This window comes from Orcinus orca, chromosome 1, assembly GCF_937001465.1.
Source record: "Orcinus orca chromosome 1, mOrcOrc1.1, whole genome shotgun sequence".
NCBI lineage: Eukaryota > Metazoa > Chordata > Mammalia > Artiodactyla > Delphinidae > Orcinus > Orcinus orca.
In genome coordinates, this window is record NC_064559.1 from 20,454,207 (window position 1) to 20,481,603 (window position 27,397).

The window sequence follows — 27,397 nt, forward strand, 5'->3', positions numbered from 1 at the left end:
ATAATTAAAAAGTTGCTAAGAGGATAAATCTTATATTAGGTATTCTTATCACAAAATAATGATAATAATAACAAAGGAAGATGAGAAGACACTTTTAGAAATGATGGTTATGTTTTTGTCAACCATACCTAAATAAAATTGTTTTAAAAAAAGATTATGAAGCATCCAAAGAGGTAGGAAAATATTGATCATAACAATAAAACTAATCATTCAATCAAAATTGAACAAGAAGTGAGGCAGTTGTTATAATTAGCAGAGAAGTTTATTAAAATAGGGTTATAACTGTATCTCAAAGGTTCAGAAGTTAAGTAGGTGGACGGAAATTGTCTTTTTTCCGTTATCTTAATTTAACCAACATGTTAAACTTCAAGGCCAAATAAGTTCTATTTACATAGTCAATATTTATTTAGAGTCACACAAATATTTAACATTTTGTATATTTAACATTTGTAACATTTTCTCTATTTGTTATTTTCCATTCAGAACCACTTTTTATCTTGAAGTATTTCTTCAATTATTTTTATAACAATGGTTAGTTCATGTTAAATTTAATTTTAGCTTCTCTAAAATTTATTTTAGTTTCATTTTGAAGAATTTTTTTTGCATTTTAAAAAGTTATTGTTTTCTGACTTTCAGTATTTCTATTGACCCTTTTACTGTGGTTTTATCTTTGTTACTTTGATGGTAATATATATATTTTTCTGTCCTTGCTTTTAATATTTTTTTCTGGGCCTTAAGGCTTTTTTATTCCTCTGCTATGCCTGATTTTTCTTTTTATTTATCCTATTTGTGGTTTTTAATACAGACTAAGTCTATATGTACATCATCCTTTCAAGTGTATGTGTGTATAATTTCTTAAAACAGCATCTCTGTCGTTGTCTCTTCTCTCATTGAGGGATTCCAATTACATGGGCACTAAACTTTTTTTTTTTTTTTTGCGGTATGCGGGCCTCTCACTGCCGTGGCCTCTCCCGCTGCGGAGCACAGGCTCCGGACGCGCAGGCTCAGCGGCCATGGCTCACGGGCCCAGCCGCTCCGCGGCATGTGGGATCCTCCCAGACCGGGGCACGAACCCGTGACTCCTGCATCGGCAGGCGGACTCCCAACCACTGCGCCACCAGGGAAGCCCCTAAACTTTTTTTAAAAACAATTTGCAATATGAGTCTCATGCTCTTTTATGTATTTTTTATACTTGTTTTTGTCTCATCATTGTGGATATTTACTTCTGCCCACTCTTCCACATCACTATTATTACCTGCTGCTGTCTTGAATACTATCACATTAATCTGTTTATTTCTTAAGTTTTATGATTTTCTTTTGCCTTTCTAAAATTTCTATCGCATAATGTAGAGTACAGACTTCTGGGAGTAATTTTTCTCCTCATCACTTATATTCTGTGAATAAATTAATCACGGTTGTTTTAAAGATCCCATCTGATAACTCCTGGGTCTGTTTCTGTTGTCGGCCCCACCAAGCATACAGGACTATTGCATAGATGAAATCAGATAACTGAAAGAAAGTACTTTGAAAAGAATAAAGTCTGATGTATTTTACAATTGTAAGAAATGATTTTCTGGGTTTATCTGACTTAGTTATTCGAAAACATCTGTTAAGAGCTTTTCTTTTGTCATTTGGTCTTGTTTATCAGCCTGCTTGTTTATTTTTTACTGAATGACTGGAATTGCGTATTTTAAAAATGTAGAAGTTCTTAATAAGTGTATCTTCCTGCAGAGAGGAATTAACATTTTTCTACAGGTAATTATAGTAGGTTAAGATTTCTTTTACCTAAGCAGTGATTGAATTGATTCATGTGAAAATTTAGTTTTGAAGAGGGCTCGACCATTCGACTATAATTCTAATGTCCAGCCTTTCTGGAGTTTTAATTGAAGTCAAGGAAATTTGCTGGGGGGCACTCCTTCTTGGACATTTTTAAAGTGTGTTTCCTCAGTCGATGAGACTGCCAAAAACACTGCCGAGTGACTAGCACCCTAGCTACCGTGTTCTGCTTGGAATCAAGATCTCTTGATTGCCAAGCTTAGAGGTTATTAAATGTATTGAGGGGGAAAGTGTCACAGAATGTGAGGCCTGTTCCTCTACAGGCCTCTTTTCTCCTTGAATTTGATTGCTCCTACGTTTACTCACTTGGTAGACATTCACTGCCAATTTTATCTCTTCAACCATGTGACACTTCTGCAACACCTATGCTTTTACTTTCTCTTTGATCCCTATGCCCCAGTTTTCCAACTGGTAAATATCTCTGGTATAAAAGGCAGCGATAGATGTTGGGCTAACCTCAGTGTATGCATAAACATATTTGTATGATTGTCAAGAAAAGAAGAAGCAACATAATTTTCCATCAGACTACATTTTTTGATGTGAATGCATATACCAAAAAGTTTTAGCCCATTGTGCTAGCTTCAGCCTCTGGGACCCAATGATGACCATTATTTTAAAAGGTGAGTAACTAGAAATTCCTTTTAATAATGTCATAGATCAAAAAATTCAAATATCCAGCAAATAGTAATGCTGGAGTAGATTCATTATAAACAGGCTGACTACCCACCACCTAATCATATCATCCTCAGAGCTTCCATAATAGCCTTCATCAAATTTTTGAGAAATTCACTGATGTGGTAATGGTTTCAGGCATCATTGTTTAAAAAATTAGAAATGTTGGAAAAAGATAGTGAAGATAAATTCTGTTCCCTGACTGTTAAGATGTTGACGTGGCTGAGACCAGAAAGTGACATATAGCTGGCATAGATCAAGTGAATAAGGATTTCATACCAGGCAGCTGTGTGACGTGATAAATAGTGAGAAAGTTCTGACCATAGGGATATTTTTTCATGTGTGAACTGAGTTTGTAGTCCCTAAAACCAAAGTAGATTTCCTTTTCATTACTGTCTTCCACAATAAACAACAATAGGGGTTTCTTCACCAAGAGGGAGCAGTGTGATTTTTCCAATACAGATTTGTTGCTTGTTCATTACAGCTCCTGGTCCAGGGTGGGATAAAGATATCACTTTATCACTTAATCATAAGTGTGAGAGTGTTACCGCAATATACTCATACAGAGAGAGAAATATTTACAAAGATAAATAGTACAAATCTCAGAAAAGTATATGAATGATCCTCATTAAGGAAGATGTGTTTTTCTAAACATATATAAACGTGACCTTCTACTCAGAATAGATACAGCTCTGAATAATGACATTATTGCAGTGCTTTTCTAGCATAATAAAAACGTGTGTATACAAAAAAATCAGCTCCAACAAAATATCTTTTCTGTGAAGAAAACTGGAAATTCTTAATAGTCACATGTATTATACTTGGTAGAAATTTTGAAGTTCAAATTTGTCTTTATCATGGGTCAGGTGAAATTCTGGGCATGATCTCCTTCCCCAGTCATTTCTGTAGGTTGAAGGCTAGAGCCTAGGTTTCTATTACTCTGACAGTACTGCCTCCTATATCCACTCCAAGAGCTATGGAGACAGTCCACATTGTTTTGTCATTTACTAGTAAATCTGTGTGGAGGTGTCTCAAAATATGCAGGTTTTCAGTTCTTCCTCGGTGATTCTGATGTTGACTATACTTGGGAGAAAATGGACTAGGGAGAAAGTGAACAGTAAGAGTAGAAAATGCCCTAAGGCCATTTGTGACCACCTAGAGGGGTGGGATAGGGAGGGTGGAGGGAGACGCAAGAGGGAGGACATATGGGGATATATGTATATGTATAGCTGATTCACTTTGTTATAAAGCAGAAATTAACACACCATTTTAAAGCAATTATACTCCAATAAAGATGTTTAAAAAAAAAACTTTCATTCCATAAAAAAACACAACATTCATTTAAGGTAGAATATTTTAGCTCAACAAAAGATATAATTTAGGATAAACTGGAAAAGTGTGAAAAATAACTGAGGAACTGAATGCAAAAAGCATTTAAAAAACAAGAAATATTTGGAATGTTTCTAAAGAAGCCAAGTTAAGGGAAAATTGAAAAATGTCTATTTGATTTAATGATCTGAGCAAGGTCATTTCAGTGACATGGTGGAGAAAAAAGCAAAAAAATGGAATAATTTTAAAAGAGAGGGGGCAATGAAGAAAAAATATTAGTCATTCACTCAGTATTTACTGAAGAGAAGTTAAAATTATATGCAAAAACATTTCTTTGAAAACCTAACTTCCTAGACTAAAATGCTTCTATTTTTTTTCAAATGTTCCAACTTCAAAATGTCTTACATCACTTGCCTAAAACTTCTCATACATATCAATATCATAATTTGTTAAGAAAATTGTTATGTCCTAGCATGGTAGTTGTAGATGTAGCTGAGAGATGGTAGCAAATGTCTATTGTAAATAGTCTATTATAATTTACTTCGAAAAAATTGGAGTCTGTTTTATGTAGCTAAAATGTTTCGTGAAATATCCATCAATTTTGTTTTCTATCAACCATTTCACTAAAAGCAAAGAGAAAAACACATTATGGTGTTCTAAAAGCAAGTCAAAGAAATATGGACTGGAGTGACAAAGAGTATCTGAGCATGATGCAAGCAAATAGCAAAAACTAGAAAAAGACAGCCAAAACCTTTTTAGTTTAAACCAAATATTGTGTCAAACTTTTCTTTAAAATGTAACTCTGCAGCAACTTTGATATCAAGAAAGTTAATATGAGGATATTCAAAGTAAAAATCTAGTCTGCTAAATACAGGTTAAAATCGAAATAAAGTATACTGACAGATACATATCTTTAAACATAATCACTTCAAATACATATTCATCAGAAGTAATTCATCTAACTCCAATCACATCTTATTTTAATTTCAGAAGCACTGGCAATTTTTGCCTTTATTATGAGGAAAGAACAATCACATTAGCAAGCCTTGTCATTCTCCAAGTTATGAGTTTAATACGACATTTGGAAAAGTGCTTTGCTGTGACTAGAATAGCAATGTTGATTTCACATTTTAGAACAAGCTTCAAAACACATACAGTGAGAACAGTTTCATACAGGGATTTATTTTTCCTCCCATTTCAATTTGAATGTGAGTTAAATTCTAAATTACAGTAATTGTGAACTGTTTCCATGTAACTATAAAGTTTCAACTTGTGGGCTAAGTCTTATTCTGGAAGCAGAATCTCATCAATAGAAAATGATTTTCAAAACTGCTATTATTGATTTTTAGTCCAAGATACTTCCTTTATACGCAGGGCAAATGCCAATGATTACGTATTATATCAGAAGTATTAAAATGAATACACTTGCCACAATCCAATTCCAATGTGGTAAAGAAGAATTTTTGTTAGTCCAACCTTTTTAAGCGATTATATCTAGTTTTAGAATTGAAATTTGTATAGATCCACGCTTAAGGACATTTTGAAGAAAACAAAAAGGATGACTAATAAAGTTTATTTTTTTTAACATCTTTATTAGAGTATAATTGCTTTGCAATGGTGTGTTAGTTCCTGCTTTATAACAAAGTAAATCAGCTATACATATACATATATCCCTACATCTCCTCCCTCTTGTGTTTCCCTCCCACCCTCCCTATCCCACCCCTCTTGGTGGTCACAAAGTACCGAGCTGATCTCCCTGTGCCATGTGGGTGCTTCCCACTAGCCATCTGTTTTACATTTGGTAGTGTATATATGTCCATGCCACTCTCTCACTTTGTCCCAGCTTACCCTTCTCCCTCCCCATGTCCTCAAATCCATTCTCTACGTCTGCGTCTTTATCCCTGTCCTGCCCCTAGTTTTTTCAGAACCTTTTTTTTTTTAGATTCTCTCTCTCTCTCTCTCTCTCTCTCTCTCTCTCTCTCTCTCTCTCTCTATATATATATATATATATATATATATATACATACACATATATGTTAGCATACGGTATTTGTTCTTCTTTTTCTGACTTACTTCACTCTGTACGACAGACTCTAGGTCCATCCACCTCACTACAAATAACTCAATTTCATTTCTTTTTATGGCGGAGTAATATTCCATTGTATATATGTGCCACATTTTCTTTATCCATTCACCTGTCAATGGACACTTAGATTGATTCCATGTCCTGGCTATTGTAAATAGAGCTGCAATGAACATTATGGTACATGACTCTTTTTGAATTATGGTTTTCTCAGGGTATACACCCAGTAGTGGGACTGCTGGGTCATATGGTAGTTCTATTTTTAGTTTTTTAAGGAACCTCCATACTGTTCTTTATAGGGGCTGTATAAATTTACATTCCTACCAACAATGCAGGAGGGTTCCCTTTGCTCCACACCCTCTCCAGCATTTGTTTGTAGATTTTTTGATGATGGCCATTCTGACTGGTGTGAGGTGATACCTCATTGTAGTTTTGATTTGCATTTCTCTAATGATTAGTGATGTTGAGCATCCTTTCATGTGTTTGTTGTCTATCTGTATACCTCCTTTGGAGAAATGTCTATTTAGTTCTTCTGCCCATTTTTGGATTGGGTTGTTTATTTTTTTGATATTGAGCTGCATGAGCTGCTTGTATATTTTGGAGATTAATCCTTTGTCAGTTGCTTCATTTGAAAATATTTTCTCCCATTCTGAGGGTTGTCTTTTCATCTTGTTTATGTTTTCCTTTGCTGTGCAAAAGCTTTTAAGTTTCATTAGGTCCCATTTGTATATTTTTGTTTTTATTTCCATTTCTCTAGGAGATGGGTCTAAAAGGATCTTGCTGTGATTTATGTCATGGAGTGTTTTTCTCTACCTATGTGTTCCTCTTAAGAGTTTTATAGTGTCTGGCCTTACATTTAGGCCTTTAATCCATTTTGAGTTTATTTTTTTGTATGGTGTTAGGAAGTGTTCTAATTTCATTCTTTTACATGTAGCTGTCCAGTTTTCCCAGCACCACTTTTTGAAGAGGCTCTCTTTTCTCCATTGTATATTCTTGCCTCCTTTATCAAAGATAAGGTGGCCATATGTGTGTGGGTTTATCTCTGGGCTTTCTATCCTGTCCCATTGACCTATATTTCTGTTTTTGTGTCAATACCATACTGTCCTGATTACTGTAACTTTGTAGTGTAGTCTGAAATCAGGGAGCCTGATTCCTCCAGCTCCGTTTTTCTTTCTCAAGACTGCTTTGGCTATTCAGGGTTTTTTGTGTTTCCATACAAATTGTGAAATTTTTTGTTCTAGTTCTGTGAAAAATGTCATTGGTAGTTTGATAGGGATTGTGTTGAATCTGTAGGTTGCTTTGGGTAGTGTAGTCATTTTCACAATATTGATTCTTCCAATCCAAGAACATGGTATCTCTCTCCATCTGTTTGTATCATCTTTAATTTCTTTCATCAGTGTCTTATAGTTTTCTGCATATAGGTCTTTTTCTCCTTAGGTAGGTTTATTCCTAGGTATTTTATTCTTTTTGTTACAATGGTAAATGGTAGTGTTTCCTTAATTTCTCTTTTAGATTTTTCATCATTGGTGTAATACAGTTTATTTCTAATCAGTATTATTCATCTGTATTTTCCATCCTACACTTCTTTCATGAAACTCTCATTTCATAAAACAAAAGTGACACTAAATATTGTTAAAGCAAAATTTGTAGAGTTAAACAGGTATGGAAGATTTTATTGGAGGCTCTTGCAAGAGACTAGAGAGAACATAACACAGTCTGAATTCAACTCCTTAAAAAAGTAGGGCTGGAGAATTTTTAAGAGTGGAGTTCAGGGAATCTTAGGCCATCTGTGTTTGCTTATTGGCCTATCTTCCTGACGGGAGGTAATTTTATAACTCTGAGCAAGATGCACACTGAAGTTAGGCTCCTAATCTCCCACAGAGACTAGGACATAGGAATGCTAGCATCCTTAACGATGACCATTCCAGGTCCTAGAGAAAGACAGTCCTGGGTTGTAAAACTGGTAAGATACTTTTTTAAAAGATTCACATCTCAAAGAGGCAGAGACGTTTTCAAGTTTTCTAAGGCAAATGGTCCAAGATTAGAGAGGGGTGAGGTACCCTGTGGTGTGGATATCCGGATTTTGTACGGGCCAGAGTAGGAGGGAGGTCATGGGCCAGAGGCAGGAAGAAGTCTGTCTGAAGTTTAGTCAAGCTTAGAGAAATATTAAGGCTATGTTGGTCAGCATTTTTTTAAATCTATTTTTAAGACTAGTTTTCCAAGTATATAGTTTTAGGCTCACAGCAAATTGAGAGGGGGACAGAGAATTCCCATATACTCAGGCCCCTCATACATGCATAGCATCCCTCATTATCAACATCCCCTATCAGAGTGGTACATCTGTTACAATTGATGAACCTACACTGACACATCAAAGTCACCCAAAGTTCACAGTTTACATTAGTGTTCACTCTTTGGGAACATTACATTCTATTTGTCTATTACATTACATTCTAATGTCTACATTCTGTTTGTCTATTATATTTAGACAAATGTACAGTACAGTGAATCCATCATTATGATATCACACAGGGTACTTTCATTGCCACAGAAATTCTCTGTGGTCTGCCTATTTGTCCCTCCTACCCCAACCCCTGGAAACCACTGGTCTTTTTACTGTCTCCATAATTTTGCTTTCTCCAGAATATCATATATTTAGTTGGAACCATATAGTGTATAGGTTTTTCAGATTGGTTTCTTTCATTTAGTAATATGCATTGAAGTTTCCTCTGTGTCTTTTCATTGCATCTATGTGTACTACAGCTTATTAACCCATTCACCTACTGATGGGCATCTTGGTTGCTTGCAAGTTTTGGCAATTATGAATAAAGCTGCTGTTAACATCAATGTGCAGGTTTTTGTGTGGGCATGTTTTCCACTCCTTTAGGTAAAATCTAAGGAGTGCGATTGCTGGATCATAGGGAAAGGGTACATTAAGTTTTGCTGAGAAACTGTCTAAGTGTCTGCCAAAATGGGTGCACTATTTTGCCAGCAATGAATGAGAGTTCCTGTTGTTCCACATAGTTGCCTATATTTGGTGTTGTCAGTGTTCCAGATTTAGCCCACTCTAATCAATAGTAGCTTATTGTTGTTTAAATGTTCATTTCCCTGATGACATATGATGTAGAGCATCTTTTCATATGCTTATTTACCATCTGTATACCTTTTGGTGAGATGTATGTTAATGTATTTGGCCCATTTTTCTTATATATTTTTTCCTGTAATTGATATCTAGTCTCATAGCATTGTGGTCGGAAAAGATACTTGATACGATTTCAATTTTCTTAAATTTACCAAGGCTTGATTTGTGACCCAAGATATGATGTATCCTGGAGAATGTTCCATGAGCACTTGAGAAGAATGTGTATTCTGTTGTTTTTGGATGGAAATGTCCTATAAATATCAATTAAGTCCATCTTGTTTAATGTATCATTTAAAGCTTGTGTTTCCTTATTTATTTTTATTTTGGATGATCTGTCCATTGGTGAAAGTGGGGTGTTAAAGCCCCCTACAATGAATGTGTTACTGTCGATTTCCCCTTTTATGGCTTTAGCACATGCCTTACGTATTGAGGTGCTCCTACGTTGGGTGCATAAATATTTACAATTGTTATACCTTCTTCTTGGATCAATCCCTTGATCATTATGTAGTGTCCTTCTTTGTCTCTTGTAATAGTCTTTGTTTTAAAGTCTATTTTGTCTGATATGAGAATTGCTACTCCAGCTTTCTTTTGATTTCCATTTGCATGGAATATCATTTTCCATCCCCTCACTTTCAGTCTGTATGTGTCCCTAGCTCTGAAGTGGGTCTCTTGTAGACAGCATATATACGGGTGTTGTTTTTGTATCCATTCAGCCAGTCTATGTCTTTTGGTTGGAGCATTTAATCCATTTACATTTAAGGTAGTTTTCGATATGTATGTTCCTATTACCATTTTCTTAATTGTTTTGGGGTTATTATTGTAGGTCTTTTCCTTCTCTTGTGTTTCCTGCCTAGAGAAGTTCCTTTAGCATTTGTTGTAAACCTGGTTTGGTGGTGCTGAATTCTCTTAGCCTTTGCTTGTCTGTAAAGCTTTTAATTTCTCCGTGGAATCTGAATGAAATCCTTGCTGGGCAGAGTAATCTTGGTTGTAGGTTTTTCTCTTTCATCACTTTAAATATGTCCTGCCACTCCCTTCTGGTTTGCAGAGTTTCTGCTGAAAGATTAGCTGTTAACCTTATGGGGATTCCCTTATGTGTTACTTGTTGTTTTTCCCTTACTGCTTTTAATATTTGTTCTTTGTATTTAATTTTTGATAGTTTGATTAATATGTGTCTTGGTGTGTTTCTCCTTGGATTTATCCTGTATGGGACTCTCTGTGCTTCCTGGACTTGATTAACTATTTCCTTTCCCATATTAGGGAAGTTTTCAACTATAGTCTCTTCATTTGTTAGGTCTGGTGGGTTTTTACCTTGCTCCTTCATCTGCTGTGTGTTTCCCTGTCTTCTCATTTTGCTTAGCTTCCTGTGTTTGGGTTCTCCTTATCGCAGGCTGTGGGTTCATAGTTCCCATTGTTTTTGGTGTCTGTCCCCAGTGGCTAAGCTTGGTTCAGTGGGTGTGTAGGCTTCCTGGTGGAGGGGACTAGTGCCTGTGTTCTGGTGGTTGAGGCTAGATCTTGTCTTTCTGGTGGGCAGGTCCATGTCTGGTGGTGTGTTTTGGGGTGTCTGTGGCCTTATTATGATTTTTGGCAGCCTCTCTGCTAATGTATGGGGTTGTGTTGCTGCCTTGCTAGTTGTTTGGCATAGGATGTCCAGCACTGTAGCTTGCTGATTGTTGAATGGAGCTGGGTCTTGGTGTTGAGATGGAGATCTCTGGGAGATTTTCGCCGTTTGATATTACATGGAGCTGGAAGGTCTCTTGCGGACCAGTGTCCTGAACTTGGCTCTCCCACCTCAATGGCCCAGCCCTGACACCTGGATGGAGCACCAAGAGCCTGTCCTCCACACAGCTCAGAATAAAAGGGAGAAAAAAGAGAAAGAAAGAAAGAGAGAGAGAGAGAGGGAGGGAGGAGGAGAAGAAAGAAAGAAAGAAAAGAAAGAAAGAGAAAGAAAGAGAAATAAAGAAAAGAAAAAGAAAGAAAAGAAAAGAAAGTTATTAAAATAAATAATAATTATTAAGAAAAAAAATTTTAAGTAATTAAAAAAAACAACCCTGGGACAATTAGTAAAAGCAAAGCTATACAAATTCACACACAGAAGCATACACATACACACTCACAAAAAGAGAAAAAGGGGAAAAAATATATATATCATTGCTCCCAAAGGCCACTTCCTAAATTTGGGATCATTCGTTGTCTATTCAGGTATTCCGCAGATGCAGGGTACCTCACGTTGATTGTGGAGATTTAATCCGCTGCTCCTGAGGCTGCTGGGAGAGATTTCTCTTGTTTGTTCGCAGAGTTCCCGGGGTTCAGCTTTGGATTTGGCCCCGCCTCTGCGTGTAGGTCGCCTTAGGGCGTCTGTTCTTCTCTCAGACAGGACGGGGTTAAAGGAGCCGCTGTTTCGGGGTCTCTGGCTCACTCAGGCCGGAGGGAGGGAGGGGCATGGAGTGTGGGGCGTGCCTGCGGCGGCAGAGGCCAGCGTGACGTTGCACCAGCCTGAGGCGCGCCGTGCATTCTCCCGGGGAAGTTGTCCCTGGATCACGGGACCCTGGCAGTAGCGGGCTGGGGAGGGGAGGTGTGGAGAGTGACCTGTGGTCACACACAGCCTTCTTGGTGGAGGCAGCAGCAGCCTTAGCGTCTCATGCCCGTCTCTGGTGTCCGCGCTGATAGCCACGGCTTGGCGCCCGTCTCTGGAGCTCCTTTAAGCGGCGCTCTGAATCCCCTCTCGCGCACCAGGAAATAAAGAGGCAAGAAAATGTCTCCTGCTTCTTTGGCAGCTCCAGACCTTTTCCCGGACTCCCTCCCGGCTAGCCGTGGTGCACTAGCCCCCTTCAGGCTGTGTTCACGCCGCCAGTCCTCTCCTTGGGATCCGACCTCCGAAGCCCGAGCCTCAGCTCCCAGCCCCCGCCCGCCCCGGCGGGTGAGCAGACAAGCCTCTCGGGCTGGTGAGTGCTGGTCGGCACTGATCCTCTGTGCGGGAACCTCTCTGCTTTGCCCTCCGCACCCCTGTTGCTGCGCTCTCCTCCGTGGCTCTGAAGCTTCTTCCCCACCTCCACCATGCGCAGTCTCCACCTGCGAAGGGGCTTTTAGTGTGTGGGAACCTTTCCTCCTTCACGGCTCCCTCCCACTGGTGCAGGTCCCGTCCCTATTCTTTAGTCTCTTTTTTCTTTTCCCTACCCAGGTACGTGGGGACTTCCTTGCCTTTTGGGAGGTCTGAGGTCTTCTTCCAGCGTTCAGTAGGTATTCTGTAGGGCGTGTTCCACATGTAGATGTATTTATGATGTATTTGTGGGGAGGAAGGTGATCTCCACGTCTTAGTCTTCCGCCATCTTGAAGCTCCGTCCCGATTTTTTAATCAGGTTGCTTGTTTTCTTATTATTGAGTTTTAAGAGTTCTTTATATATTTTGAATAATAGTCCTTTATCACGTATGTCTTCTGAAAATATTCTTTCTTTGTCTATGGCTTGTCTTCGCATTCTCTTGAAATTGTCTTTCACAAAGTAGAAATTTTTAATTTTAGTAAAGACCAGCTTACCAATTACTTCTTTCATGGATTGTGCCTTTGGTATTGTATTTTAAAAGTCATAAGCCATAACTAAGGTCATCTAGGTTTTCTCCTACGATATCTTCTAGGATTTTCATAGTTTTATGTTTTACATTTTAGGTTTGGAATTCGAGTTAATTTTGTGAAAAGTATAAAGTCTGTATGTAGATTCAATTTTTCTTTTTCTGCATTTGGATATCCAGTTGTTCCAGCACCATTTGTTGAAAAGGCTATCTTTGCTCCATTTCGTTGCCTTTTCTCCTCTGTCAAAGACCAGTTGACTTTATTTGGTTCTATTTCTCTTATTTCTCTCATTCCCTTTACATCAGATTGCATTAGAGACTCTATCTATATTCACTGTGTTGAATTCCTCTGACCCAATTTTCTCTTCACCTTACTGTAAACGTTTTCAACTCTACCACTTTAGCAAAAAGATATTTTAAGTTACAAATGATCTAAATGGTGCGAAACCTCATGGTCAATTGAACATACTCATTTTACCTGAATAATCAGAAGACTGTGATATACTTTCTCTGAAACACTTTCTTCATTTGGTCTTCAGGGCATCATAGTCATCTGATTTTCCTCCTACCCACTTGCCAGTATTTCTTCTCATTCTCTCTTTGGCAATAATTCTTCCCTTTCTCTACTTTTGACACACCAGGACTCACTCCTTGAAAATTTTCTCTTCTCTCTTTAAAAATTTTTTTTTCTCTACTGTTCTCTGTTTTTACTGACTCCCTTATAGAACTCATGCATTGTCACAGCTTTAAATTAAATATATATCTTTAATCCTTCCAAATCCTTCCAACATCTCCACTCTGGACACGTCCCTTGAATTTCAGTTTTGCATTTTCAATGTAATTGTCATTACCACACAGCATTTGTAACAAACATCTAAAATTTTTATATGTTCTAAATTTAATTCCTGAATTCTCAAGCAAAAACTGCTCAGAAAACATTTTCACCATCTCAGCCATTGGTAAGTCTACCCTTCCATTTACTCAAGCCACATGCCTTGGTATTATCTTTGATGCCTTTCTCTTACTTTCACCTTGCTTTCAGTCCATCAGAAAATCTTATTGGCTTTACATTCCAACATATGCATAAACTAAACCACTTCTCAGCACCTCCACTGTCCATTATGTTCTATTTCACCATTATTTCTCTTCTGGTTAATTGAAAGGTCCTCAGAACTTATCTCTAAGCTTTAATCTTTGCTTATTTACAAATATTTTCAAAAATATGATTTGAGTGATTTGTTAAAGCTCAAACTAGATCAGATCATTCATGAAATAAAAAAATGCTAATGGTTCTCTATTTCTTTTAAATTAAAACCCACAGGGACTTCCCTGGCAGTACAGTGGTTAAGACTCTGTGCTGCCAATGCAGGGGGCACAGGTTCAAAATCTGGTCGGGGAACTAAGATCCCACATGCCGTGCAGCACAGCCAAAAGATTAAAAACAAATAATAATAAAACCCACAGTGCTTACAATGAATACATTTTGCCCCAACAGCTGTCTGTGCCTCTGGGGTGTTCTTCCTCTGGATATCTGCATTGCTACCTTGACCATCACTTTCACTTTTTTGTTGAAATGTCTTTTTAATTGGGCTTACTTAGAACACTGCATTTTGAATTATACTCCTTCCAGAACTCCTCATTTTTCTTATCTTGACTTCTTCTACTTTTTAGCATACAATATTCTTTATATTTTATTATGTTCCTTTCAGCACTCAAAATATACAGATGCAGGTTTTAATATCTATCTCCAACTTTACCAATCTGTAACTTAGCCTCTGATTTACCATTTTTAAACATTTTAATTGACTATTATAAAAGATGAGGATATTATCAAGTAGATTTCCAAGTCCATGTTACCAAACAACAAAATTTTGCTTACTTTAAATAATTTTTCATATATTAGTGAACTTACATTTTCTGTAGTAAGCAATATCAATCATTTAGGCACAGTTTATGAAAATGTGTTTAATTCTTAATCCCAGTCATTTCAAATCACATATTTTTCATTTTTAATTCCTTTTCATTTATCATTTTAGACAGGATTCCATCACTAAGAAATGATACATGCATTCTATTTGTTCCCTATCCATTTCATCAGCACCTTTCCATTGATACTTGTGTATGTTAGTTTCCATCTGTTTCATGTGATATTTAGGTGTCTATCTTTCAATTTACATTATTTCTCTATTCAGAGATGTTTGTACATTTTATGACATCTAATTTGCATTTTACATTTATAATGAGTCTGTTTTTCTCATTATTTTGTCGTTAACTCACATTTTACTTCCTCCTGTTAATTTACCACTTATTTGATTAGATGTATATATATTTTTCGAATTTTATTTTATTTTTTATACAGCAGGTTCTTATTACTTATCTATTTTATACATATTAGTGTATATATGTCAATCCCAATCTCCCAGTTCATCCCCCTCCCCCTGCTTACCCCCCCTTGGTGTCCATATATTTGTTCTCTACATCTGTGTCTCTATTTCTGCCTTCCAAAGTGGTTCATCTGTACCATTTTCTAGATTCCACATATATGAATTAATATACGATATTTGTTTTTCTCTTTCTGACTTACTTCACTCTGTATGACAGTCTCTAGATCCACCTATGTCTCTACAAATGACCCAATTTCATTCCTTTTTATGACTGAGTAATATTCCATTGTATATATGTACCACATCTTCTTTATCCATTCATCTGTCGATGGACATTTAGGTTGCTTCCATGACCTGGCTATTGTAAATAGTGCTGCAATGAACATTGGGGTGCATGTGTCTTTTTGAATTATGATTTTCTGTGGGTATATGCCCAGTAATGGGATGGCTAGGTCATATGGTAATTCTATTTTTAGTTTTTTAAGGAAAGATGTGTAGTTTTTAAGACCAGAGGCTAATTGCTTTGAGGTCTTAGAGAACTACATCTGAAATTCTATGTTTATTCTTGGATTAGTTATTTCTATGCGGCTTATTTTATGTATGCTTTTTTCTTTCCTATCTATACTTTGGTAACACTCATAAATTGTTAGTTGATTCCTTTTATCACTTTTTCTTTCTGAATAGGTATGTTCATCAGCTATGTGTTGAAGAACAGTGTGGAAAGAAAAAGCTAATAAGTAAGTTGACAGCAAATTTTTGATATATTTCAAAACACTTTTTCACAAAATCTGTTTTCCCTGTAACATGGAAACATGCTTTCTCTAAGTTATTTTTTATATCTTTTTCTTAAATATGTTGCCTAGGAAGCACTATAAAATATATTATTAAAAAATATATATATTATTTATTAAGAGAGTATATCTTAAAAGTTCTCAAACAAGAAAAAAATTTGTAACTATGGTGATGGATGTTAACGACTTATTGATTGTGGTAATCATTTTGCAATATATACAAATATTGAATCATTATATTGTACACCTGAAACTAATATAAAGTTAAATATCAATTACACCTCAGTAGAAGAAATAGAAGAGAACATAGGCTAGGTTACACAACAGTAAAAATATAATTGCAAATGGTTTAACATGACAGTGGATATTTCATATTTATGTAACGTTCTCTGTGAGATACGAAGATACTGAGTCATTCTCCATGAGATAATTCAGTGATACAAGTTGTTCATACCAGTTAAAATAAGATTATTTTTCTTCTACTCTTTTGTTGCATTTGCATCTCATGATCTTTAAACCAAAATACTTCATAGTAATAGAAGAATGCAATAAATTGTCCTCTAAATTTCTGAAATTATATATATATACACCATTTATATCTACTACCATTAATATTTACTACAAATATTTTTAAAAAACAATAATAAAAATCAAAGGTCATATGCTCAGTATATTAAAAAAAAGTTACTCCTCTTAACTGAAGTCATTAACCTTTGTAAAAAGCCTATTTTATTGTATTACATTATTAACTCCATTACAAACTGGCACTATTCCAAAAAACTGTTCTTAGGGACACTGACTAGATGTCTGACACTGAGAAACTGACCATCACTCTCATGTTATTACTAAAGCATTATAGCAAAGATTAAAGGATGAATAAATGTTGGCTAGATGAACATGGGTGGGGGAAAAATATTTTTAAAAAACCTTCTACATGTAAAACTATTCTTGTTTGAAACCTATTCAAAATGTAGGAATATCTGTATATTCAATCATGTTTTTTGATATATATTAGCATTTGTGTGTGAATACATTACTTAATATATCAGAGAAATCAAAAAAATATGAATTGTATTATTTTCATATTGATTCACTGATTAAGACTAGTTAACTAGAATTGTCCCATGGCAATGCAATCCGGGCACCAAGTGCCTCTTTTCTTCATAATAGGGTGAAACAATGCTCATAAAAAAATGATTGGAATTGAAGATTTTTTTCCTCAAACAGATGAGTTTAATGTTAATTTGTTTGCATTTACTGATACAATTATACATATTGATTCAAAAACTTTAAAATAACTAGTATTCAACACTAACAAGCCCTGTGATTAAAAATATGGTTCATAAAAACAAAGTTAGGCAATTTAGGAAAAATATAAAAGACTCTTTCTTATTTTTATGCATTATTTCTTTCATTGCTCCAGGCTACTAAGAATCTATCTTCCATGTCAGTGGCATTATGCATTCTATAGTATTCCATTATATGGAGTTTGGGATTTTCTTTTAATTTCTGAAAATCGGTGCTTGAGTGACACCAACAAAGAAAGTCTGTATATATCTGCACACTCTAAGAATTCTAGCAACCTTGCAGAAAAGGCAAAATTCTCATCTCTACATCTCTGGGCATTACTGTCATTTTTATACTGAATATAGTAGGATTATACAAATATATCAAGTAGTAAAAGAACAGGAAGAAGTTAATAAATTATACACTACATTGTACAAAATAGAGAACATTTTAGTAAAGGTGTATGCCAACATAAGTACATGAAATTTGAGGAAAAATACTTCTTTTCTTCAGTAATTAACATATCCATTAACCCCTGGAACATCCTGTACTTCACCCAGGCAAAGTTTTTAAAAATAATATATATTTCAAAAATGTGTAAAGTAATATTAAATATAGCTTAAGAGAACATATAATGTAGTCAAAGGATTAAAAAAATGGGACTCGTAAACACCAAATTTAGGAGAATGCTTTCCTCTGAGAGAAAGATTTAGGAAAGGGGTTGATATTGGGGCTTCAATTTTCCATAATGTTTGTTTCGTACCAAAAAAGATCTGAAATAATTGATATGATTTCATATATTTGAGGGATTGATACATGGTTTTTCTTTATATTTTCATTTCATTTTTTGGTTGATAGCCAATAGTAAAAATATTTTAAATAATATATACCAGCAATTTAGAGGTCTGTTCACAAAAGTTTAAACTTCAGATTTGGTATAACAAACTTCAGATTTGGTATAACAAACCACAGAGAAGGTACACATTTCCCGTCCTAATACTGTTATGATTTTTCTCATCTTGGAAAAGCAGAAGCAAAGGTTAGAATATATCATTCTTCCATTCCAACAAAATAAATGTATTTGCCTAAATAAAGTAGGGCATTTCATTCAATATTAATTTAATCCTTAAGACTGAGTCTTAGAGCAGTAGAAGTGTATGACAGATGGTCCTTTCATTCACAGAGTACAGGTTTCAAAGTCAAAAATCCCACGAATATTGTTAAAGTTTTAAAATATGAGTGTAATTTTCTCCACTTATGTCCCAAAGCAATCACTATATTCATTTTATAAAAGAGTAATAAATTCTATAATTTTATATATGTGTGTGTACATTTTCTATATCTCTTCTACAATGTTAAAGAGATGGCAAAATTTTTCATCTCAAGGTTTCATAATTCCTTTGGGCTTACATTCAAGTGAATACAAACAGAATATCTAAGTGTATGCTACACGAAAGGAGAAGTTAAAAGAATCCAGCCTGTTCATCTGTACCATTTTTCTAGGTTCCACATATATGTGTTAATATACGATATTTGTTTTTCTCTTTCTGACTTACTTCACTCTGTATGATAGTCTCTAGATCCATTGACATCTCAACAAATGACCCAGTCTCATTCCTTTTTATGGCTGAGTAATATTCCATTGTATATATGTACCACATTTTCTTTATCCATTCGTCTGTCAGTGGGCATTAAGGTTGCTTCCATAACCTGGCTATTGTAAGTAGTGTTGCAGTGAATATTGGGGTGCATGTGTCTTTTTGAATTATGGTTTCCTCTGGGTATATGCCCAGTAGTGGGATTGCTGGATCATATGGTAATTTTATTTTTAGTTTTTAAGGAACATCCATACTGTTCTCCATAGTGGCTGTATCAATTTACATTTCCATCAACAGTGCAAGAGGGTTCCCATTTCTCCACACCCTCTCCAGCATTTTTTGTTTGTAGATTTTCTGATGATGCCCAGTCTAACTGGTGTGAGATGATACCTCATTGTAGTTTTGATTTGCATTTCTCTAAAATTAGTGATCTGAGCAGCTTTTCATGTGCTTCTTGGCCATCTGTATGTCTTCTTTGGAGAAATGTCTATTTAGGTCTTCTGCCCATTTTTGGATTGGGTTGTTTGTTTTTTTAATATTGAGCTGCATTAGCTGTTTATATATTTTGGAGATTAATCCTTTGTCCGTTGATTCATTTGCAAATATTTTCTCCCATTCTGAGGGTTGTCTTTTCGTCTTGTTTATGGTTTCCTTTGCTGTGCAAAAGCTTTGAAGTTTCATTAGGGCCCATTGTTTATATTTGTTTTTATTTCCATTACTCTAGGAGGTGGATCAAAAAAATATCTTGCAGTAATTTATGTCAAAGAGTGTTCTTCCTGTGTTTTCCTCTAAGAGTTTTATAGTGTCCGGTCTTACATTTAGGTCTCTAATCCATTTTGAGTTTATTTTTGTGTATGGTGTTCAGGAGTGTTCTAATTTCATTCTTTTACATGTAGCTGTCCAGTTTTCCCAGCACCATTTATTGAAGAGACCGTCTTTTTTCCATTGTATATCCTTGCCTCCTCTGTCATAGATTAGCTGACCATAGGTGTGTGGGTTTATCCCTGGGCTTTCTATCTTGTTCCATTGATCTATATTTCTGTTTTTAATGCCAGTACCATATTGTCTTGATTACCATAGCTTTGTAGTATAGTCTGAAGTCAGGGAGTCTGATTCCTTCAGCTCCGCTTTTTTCCCTCAAGACTGCTTTGGCTACTTGGGGTCTTTTGTGTCTCCATACAAATTTTAAGATATTTTGTTCTAGTTCTGTAAAAAATGCCAGTGGTAGTTTGATAGGGATTGCATTGGATTGGTAGATTGCTTTGGATAGTATAGTCATTTTCACAATATTGATTCTTCCAATGCAAGAACATGGTATATCTCTCCATCTGTTGGTATCATCTTTAATTACTTTCATCAGTGTCTTATAGTTTCCTGCATACAGGTCTTTTGTCTCCCAAGGTAGGTTTATTCCTAGGTATTTTATTCTTTTTGTTGCAGTGGTAAGTGGGAGTGTTTCCTTAATTTCTCTTTCAGATTTTTCCTCATTAGTGTAGAGGAATGCAAGGGATTTCTGTGCGTTAATTTTGTATCCTGCTACTTTACCAAATTAACTGATTAGCTCTAGTCGTTTTCTGGTAGCATCTTTAGGATTCTCTATGTATGGTATCATGTCATCTGCAAACAGTGACAGTTTACTTCTTCTTTTCCAATTTGTATTCCTTTTATTTATTTTTCTTCTCTGATTGCCATGGCTAGGACTTCCAAAACTATGTTGAATATTAGTGGTGAGAGTGGACATCCTTGTCTTGTTCCTGATCTTAGAGGAAATGCCTTCAGTTTTTCACCATTTAGAATGATGTTTTCTGTGGGTTTGTCATATGTGGCCTTTATTATGTCGAGGTAGGTTCGCTCTATGCCCACTTTCTGCAGAGTTTTTTTTATAAATGGGTGTTCAATTTTGTCAAAAGCTTTTTCTGCATTTATTGAGATTATCATATGGTTTTTCTTCTTCAGTTTGTTAATATGGTATATCACATTGATTGATTTGTGTATATTGAAGAATCCTTGCATCCCTAGGATAAATCCCACTTTATCATAGTGTATGATCCTTTTAATGTGTTGTTGGATTCTGTTTGCTAGTATTTTGTTGAGGATTTTTGCATCTATATTCATCAGTGATACTGGTCTGTAATTTTCCCTTTTTGTAGTATCTTTGTCTGGTTTTGGTATCAGGGTGATGGGAGCCTCATAGAATTCGTTTGGGAGTGTTCCTTCCTCTGCAATTTTTTGGAAGAGTTTGAGAAGGATGGGTGTTAGCTCTTCTCTAAATGTTTGACAGAATTCAGTTGTGAGGCCATCTGGTCTGGACTTTTGTTTGGTGGAAGATTTTTAATCACAGTTTCAATTTCATTACTTGTGATTGGTCTGTTCATATTTTCTGTTTCTTCCTGGTTCAGTCTTGGAAGCTTATACCTTTCTAAAAATTTGTCCATGTCTTGTCCATTTTATTGGCATAGAGTTGCTTGTAGTAGTCTCTTAGGATGCTTTGTATTTCTGCAGTGTCTGTTGTAACTTCTCCTTTTTCATTTTTAATTTTATTGATTTCAGTCCTCTCCCTCGTTTTCTTGATAAGCCTGGCTAATGGTTTATCAATTTGTTTATTTTCTCAAAGAACCAGCTTTTAGTTTTATTGATCTTTGCTATTGTTTTCTTTGTTTCTACTTCATTTATTTCTGCTCTGATCTTGATGATTTCTTTCCTTCTCCTAACTTCGGGTTTTGTTTGTTCTTCTTTCTCTAGTTCTTTTAGGTGTAAGGTTAGATTGTTTATTTGAGATTTTTCTTGTTTCTTGAGGTAGGCTTGTATAGCTATAAACTTCCCTCTTAGAACTGCTTGTGCTGCATCCCATAGGTTTTGGATCATTGTGTTTTCATTGTCATTTGTCTCTAGGTATTTCTTGATTTCCTCTTTGAATATTTCAATGATCTCTGGTTATTTAGTAACGTTTTGTTTAGCCTCCATGTGTTTGTGTTTTTTACATTTTTTCCGTGTAGTTCATTTCTAATCTCATAGCCTTGTGGTCAGAAAAGATGCTTGATATGATATCAATCTTGTTAAATTTACTGAGGCTTGATTTGTGACCCAAGATGTGATCTATCCTGGAGAATGTTCCGTGCCCACTTGAGAAGAAAGTGTAATCTGCTGTTTTTGGATGGAATGTCCTATAAATACCAATTAAATCTATCTGGTCTATTGTGTCCTTTAAAGCTTCTCTTTCCTTATTTATTTTCATTTTGGATGATCTGTCCATTGGTGTTAGTGAGGTGTTAATGTCCCCCAGTATTATTGTGTTACTGTCGTTTTCCTCTTTTAGAGCTGTTAGCAGTTGCCTTATGTATTGAGGTGCTCCTATGTTGGGTGCATATATATTTATAATTGTTATATCTTCTTCTTGGATTGATCCCTTGATCATTATGTAGTATCCTTCCTTGTCTCTTCTAACATTCTTTACTTTAAAGTCTGTTTTATCTGATATAAGTATTGCTACTTCAGCTTTCTTTTGATTTCCATTTGCATGGAATATCTTTTTCCATCCTCTCACTTTCAGTCTTTATGTGTCCCTAGGTCTGATGTGGGTCGCTTGTAGACAGCATATGTATGGGTCTTGTTTTTGTATCCATTCAGCGAGCCTGTGTCTTTTGGTTGGGGTATTTATCCATTCACGTTTAAGGTAATTTTCGATATGTATGTTCCTATGACCATTTTATTGATTGTTTTGGGTTTGTTTTTTAGGTCCTTTACTTCTCTTGTGTTTCCTACTTAGAGAAGTTCGTTTAGCATTTGTTGTAGAGCTGGTTTGGTGGTGCTGAATTCTCTTTGCTTTTGCTTGTCTGTAAAGCTTTTGGTTTCTCCGTGGAATCTGAATGAGATCCTTGCTTGGTAGAGTAATCTTGGTTGTAGGTGCTTCTCTTTCATCACTTTAAGCATATCATGCCACTCCCTTCTGGCTTGTGGAGTTTGTGCTGAGAAATCAGCTGTTAACCTTATGGGAGTTCCCTTGTATGTTATTTGTCATTTTTCTCTTGCTGCTTTCAATAGTTTTTCTTTGTCTTTAATTTTAATCCAGGCTTTGGAGCCTCTGCTGCTGCTTATTGGGCAATTTTCCAAGCATGGGAACTGTAGTTTGCCACGATAATTTCAGTGATCAGAAGGCACTAAAGTTGGGGCAGAAAGTAAGGGGAACTCTGTGGGGAAACTAATCAAATGAACACATAAAATACCAAAGCACTTGGAATAGTGACCACCACATAAAAGAAAGTGAAATAATTGTTGAGGCAAGTATGTTTCTTCTTGACAAAAGTGACAGTAAAATGTACTTGTAGTTGTTGGGTGTTTTCTTCTTAACCATTTTAATGTTGGCAAAATAAGCTCAGTAATGCCCATTGGTGAGTAAATACTTTGTAGAAAAAGGTATTTATATATCTCTGTGAAATGTAATTCTACTTGATGAGGTGGTCAGGTCAAGAACATATTTTAGAGCTGTAATGGTTGTGAACTAGAATTTCATCCAACTTTTATGATAGTTTTTTTTTTAATCTTTTTTTAAAATGAATTTATTTATTTTTGGCTGCGTTGGGTCTTCCTTGCTGTCCATGAGCTTTTTCTAGTTGCGGTGCGTGGGCTTCTCATTGCAGTGTCTTCTCTTGTTGTGGAGCACGGGCTCTAGGCATGTGGGCTTCAGTAGTTGTGGTTCACAGGCTCTAGAGCGCAGGCTCCATAGTTGTGGTGCATGGGCTTAGTTGCTCTGTGGCACGTGGGATTCTCCCAGACTGGGGCTTGAACCCGTGTCCCCTGTGTTAGCAGGCAGATTCTTAACCACTGTGCCACCAAGGAAGTCCTATGATAGGTCTTATACTTCAGTAATTTATGAGCTTCCAAAAAATTCTAGGTACCTTTATTTGGGATCTTACATATGGAATTGAAATAAATCATCGGCTTTGGAGGCACACATAAGATTTCTTTCAGTTGATTCTGAGTTGTGAGGGTAACTTCACTGGAGCAGTGCCTCAATTTTTGCCAAGAAATCTTTAAAGAAGTAAATGTTTTGTGGCAGCCAAGATTTAAAAGCCATCAAAAAAATCTAGTGCCTTTGGAAGATACTGTTAAATGGTAAGCTAATTGACAAGGATTTGTATAGCAGCTTTAGCTGAGCCAGTGTGGCTTTGGCACATCAAAAAAGAGTAAGGCATGATAGAAATGACAATCTTTGGACACAATTAAAACTATTGAAATGTTGCTGCCCAAATTCTTGAAATTGCTACTGGATCCTTCTTATCTGTTTGCCTTTGTTCTCACTATTTTCTCCACCTGCAGCTTCTCCCAAATCTTCCAGTGGCTTATTCTCTTAGCTAATTCATATCTCTGCTCAAATTATCATCTCAGAAAACACTTTTGTGAACTCTAATGAAATTTGCATAACTTACTCTGCTGTACTTTTCATCATAGTTATTGCTATTGGAATTTTGTTAGATATTTGTTCTCTTGGGTATCGCCTGTTGCATCTAATAGCTTCAAGAAGGCAAGGAAATGATCTTTAAGTGTCATCTTTACACTCTACTGTAAAGTTCCACATTGTATAGTTAAACAGCGATGGACTTTCTCAATTGAGATGTTAAGGAAATTCTTAGAACTTAACAGCTTTTATGTTTGCATTAATTTTGGTCTAGTTACTAAAGGGCTCTCAAGTCAGATGTGAATGATTAAGACAAAAGCAATACAATGTGACTTGTCCTTGGTCGCTACTAGTCAAAATTTTGGAGATTCCATATGGGTGTAACAAATAAAAAGTTTTCATTTTAATAGATACTAATAAGATATGGAATAGTACGAAGGAAATTTTGCTAAATTGTGAGTTCTTCTGTCTCACAGCATGACTGTTTCTTATTCTGATATAAAACCTTGAAGTTTTACAACATATATTAATCCATACCACCCGATTGACATTTGTTATCTTTAACTGTGTGAGGGAGACTATTACACTGTTGACACTGGAGGCCACTAATGAAATATAGAACTGTTGGTGCTTATCTCTTCTACAGTCTCCTACAGATCTGGGTGTGACCTGAGATTTTCTTGAATTTATCAAATTTAGGCAAAATAACACTAGGTTCCTTTGAGTTCTCAGCCTTTATAACCCTGACAGCTTCTGCTTTGGGCTCTTGGGCACCCTGAGCAAGCGTGGGGGAAGTTTATCTGTCTAGCTGGAGAGGCCATGTAAAGAGACATGGTGGTGAAGCCACATGAAAGGGAGGGAGGGAGTGATGCTGAACTACATGAAGAGAGAAAGAGATGACTCATTGTATTAGTTTCCTAGAGCTGCAGCAACAGGGTGCCATAAACTGTGTGGCTTAAAACAACAGAAACCTACTCTCTCACAGTTCTGGAGGCTGGACATGTGAAATCAGGTGTCCGTGGGGCTGCTCCCTTCTGGAGGCTTGGAGGGAGAAGCCTAGTTTATGGTGGTTACCGGCCATCCTTGGCTGTTACACAGCTCATTTCAACCTCTGTCTCCATCTTCACGTGGTACTCTTCCCTGTGTGTCTCCTCTGTGTCTCTGTGTATGAACCTCTTTCCTTTCTCTTATAAAGACACCAGTTTTTGGATTTAGGAACGACCCTAATCTGGCCTGATCTTATCAACTAAGTGTATCTGTAACGACCCTATTTCCAAACAGGTCGCCTTCTGAGGTTGTGGGCAGACGTGAACTTGGCAGGGGGCACTATTCAAAGCAATACACTAGTCATTTCAGCAAGCCAGCTGATTCTAGTCTCTACCCTCCAGCCTGACGTAGCCACACCACAATGGCAGCCCAGCTGTTCTCAGCCCATGCTAAGGAATCACGTAAGAAAATTAAAATCATTGTTGTATTACACCTCTATGTTTTGGAGTTGTTATACAGCAAAATGTAATAGAAAGACTAGTTAAAATTCTTCCCCTCAAATCCTTATGGATTCATGCTGGAAGTATATAAATAGATGAATATATAAATAAATGAATGATTAAATGAAAGTAAGATTAGACACTGTCTTGGCATCTATTTTTCACATGTTGACTGTCCAGCTGAGAGATTCTAAACAAAAGCACCGCAGAGGAGCACTCTTCAAAACAGGGGCAAGCTACACACCCAGAGTCACTTATTCATCGATAAATATAGCCAAGTTGTAAAATCATCCGTTGATGCTAGTTAGTTTTACAATCAAGGACGACAAGTAATTGAAAATTGTTCTTTGAAAAAAAAGCCAATTACAGTATAAATCAATTCGAAGTTTTACTTATAAATCAACTGTACCAGCATTAGCTTGTATTTATTTAATGTTGCACTTTATAAAATGTTTGTTGTGTAGCCTATTTACTTTCAGTCACAACAGTTGGAGCGAGTTTCAATATTCCCTTCTAGATGTGGATGTAAATTAGAAATAACTCCTCCCTTGCCCCCTTGCCCCCCGCCCCAATCAAGCATTTACGAACACGATAATTTTACAGAAGTAATCCTTTGGTCTATTGTTTTTTTTGGTATGGAAGATGCAGTTTTTGGATACAGCTGTTCCGAGTTTGTTTATTTACTTTTTTAGTCGGCTTTATATTTTTAAGAACTTGAATCTTCTAAAATTTATAATTAAAAAAAGAGTAACCTATACTTACTATTGCACAGTTTCAAGGTTAGCTTTTGATATATTTGTCCCTTCCTTCCTTCCTTTTTCTCCCTCCCTCCCTCCCTCCTTCTCTTCCTTCCTTCCTCATTTTCTTTTGAACATATCTCATTTTTTTAAGCCAGAGTTGTTCTTTTTCTAATATAAAAATCCATGAAATTTTTTCCCTGGATTTATAATTAATTTTCCCTGTAAAAAATATCTGGCACTAAATTTTTATTAACGTTATTAAAAGTTACAATCTTATTTTCAAAAATGTATGGAGATATAAAAGTATGATAAAGATTTTAAATTTCTCAAAAACATACATGCCTAATTCAATAATTTGCCTGGAATTCAAGTAGATCTAACAAAGAGAACTCCAGTCCTTATCCTTCATGTCAAACAACACATTTTCAAGACTACTGACAAAGAAAATTTTATTTGTACTCTTTCTAAATCATGTGGTTAAATTTTCTTCATTTAAATATATATAGGCCATAAGTATTAGTTACTATTTTTTTAATGGATGTTAGGTTTACATATGAAAAGTTATATAAAAGGACCAAGTTTCTCTCTCCAGGAAAATATTCATGGATATGTTTTGGCCTCCCAGGAAAACAACAATTATGTGAAAACAAAAAATGATTTCATTCTCTACTTTGGTTCTCTAAATACAGGAAGAAATAAGTCCCCTTCACTGGCTACATGGCACTGTTCTTTCTCATCTTCAGCATGAAAAATCAAATGGATTTTATTTTAAATAAATTAACGATTATATGTAGATACAGATTCGAAATTTCACTAATGTGTTTTAACTTTCTTTACTCAGGCGGAAGTGGCATTTCTTTTATTATTCTTTGGAATCTCATAAAATCACCAAACACAACTATTAAATGTAATAGCTGCACACATTAGAAATTCAAGGTTGAATTAACTAGAATGAAACAGCAGATTTTAAACGAACAAGACTGTCACTTAGTGTCAATGTTACAATTCCATTTATCAGCTCAATTAACTTAATGGTCAAAAAAAAAAACAATTCTCCATACTTTCTTCTCCCTGGTGCATATTCACTCG

At 35.8% G+C, this 27,397-nt stretch overlaps 1 long non-coding RNA gene across 3 annotated transcripts in view; it reads left to right on the top strand.

The window, feature by feature from the left end:
- Positions 1 to 27,397, top strand: part of LOC125964201 (uncharacterized) — a 343,736-nt gene that overhangs the window by 142,327 nt on the left and 174,012 nt on the right. For 2 of the 3 annotated variants that reach the window (XR_007476937.1, XR_007476938.1), the window contains one exon: positions 15,695 to 15,747. This is a non-coding gene — a long non-coding RNA (uncharacterized LOC125964201). Of the gene's footprint in view, positions 1 to 15,694; positions 15,748 to 25,484; positions 25,530 to 27,397 lie in introns of those variants that run through there. The other variant, XR_007476939.1, reaches the window with a different exon arrangement.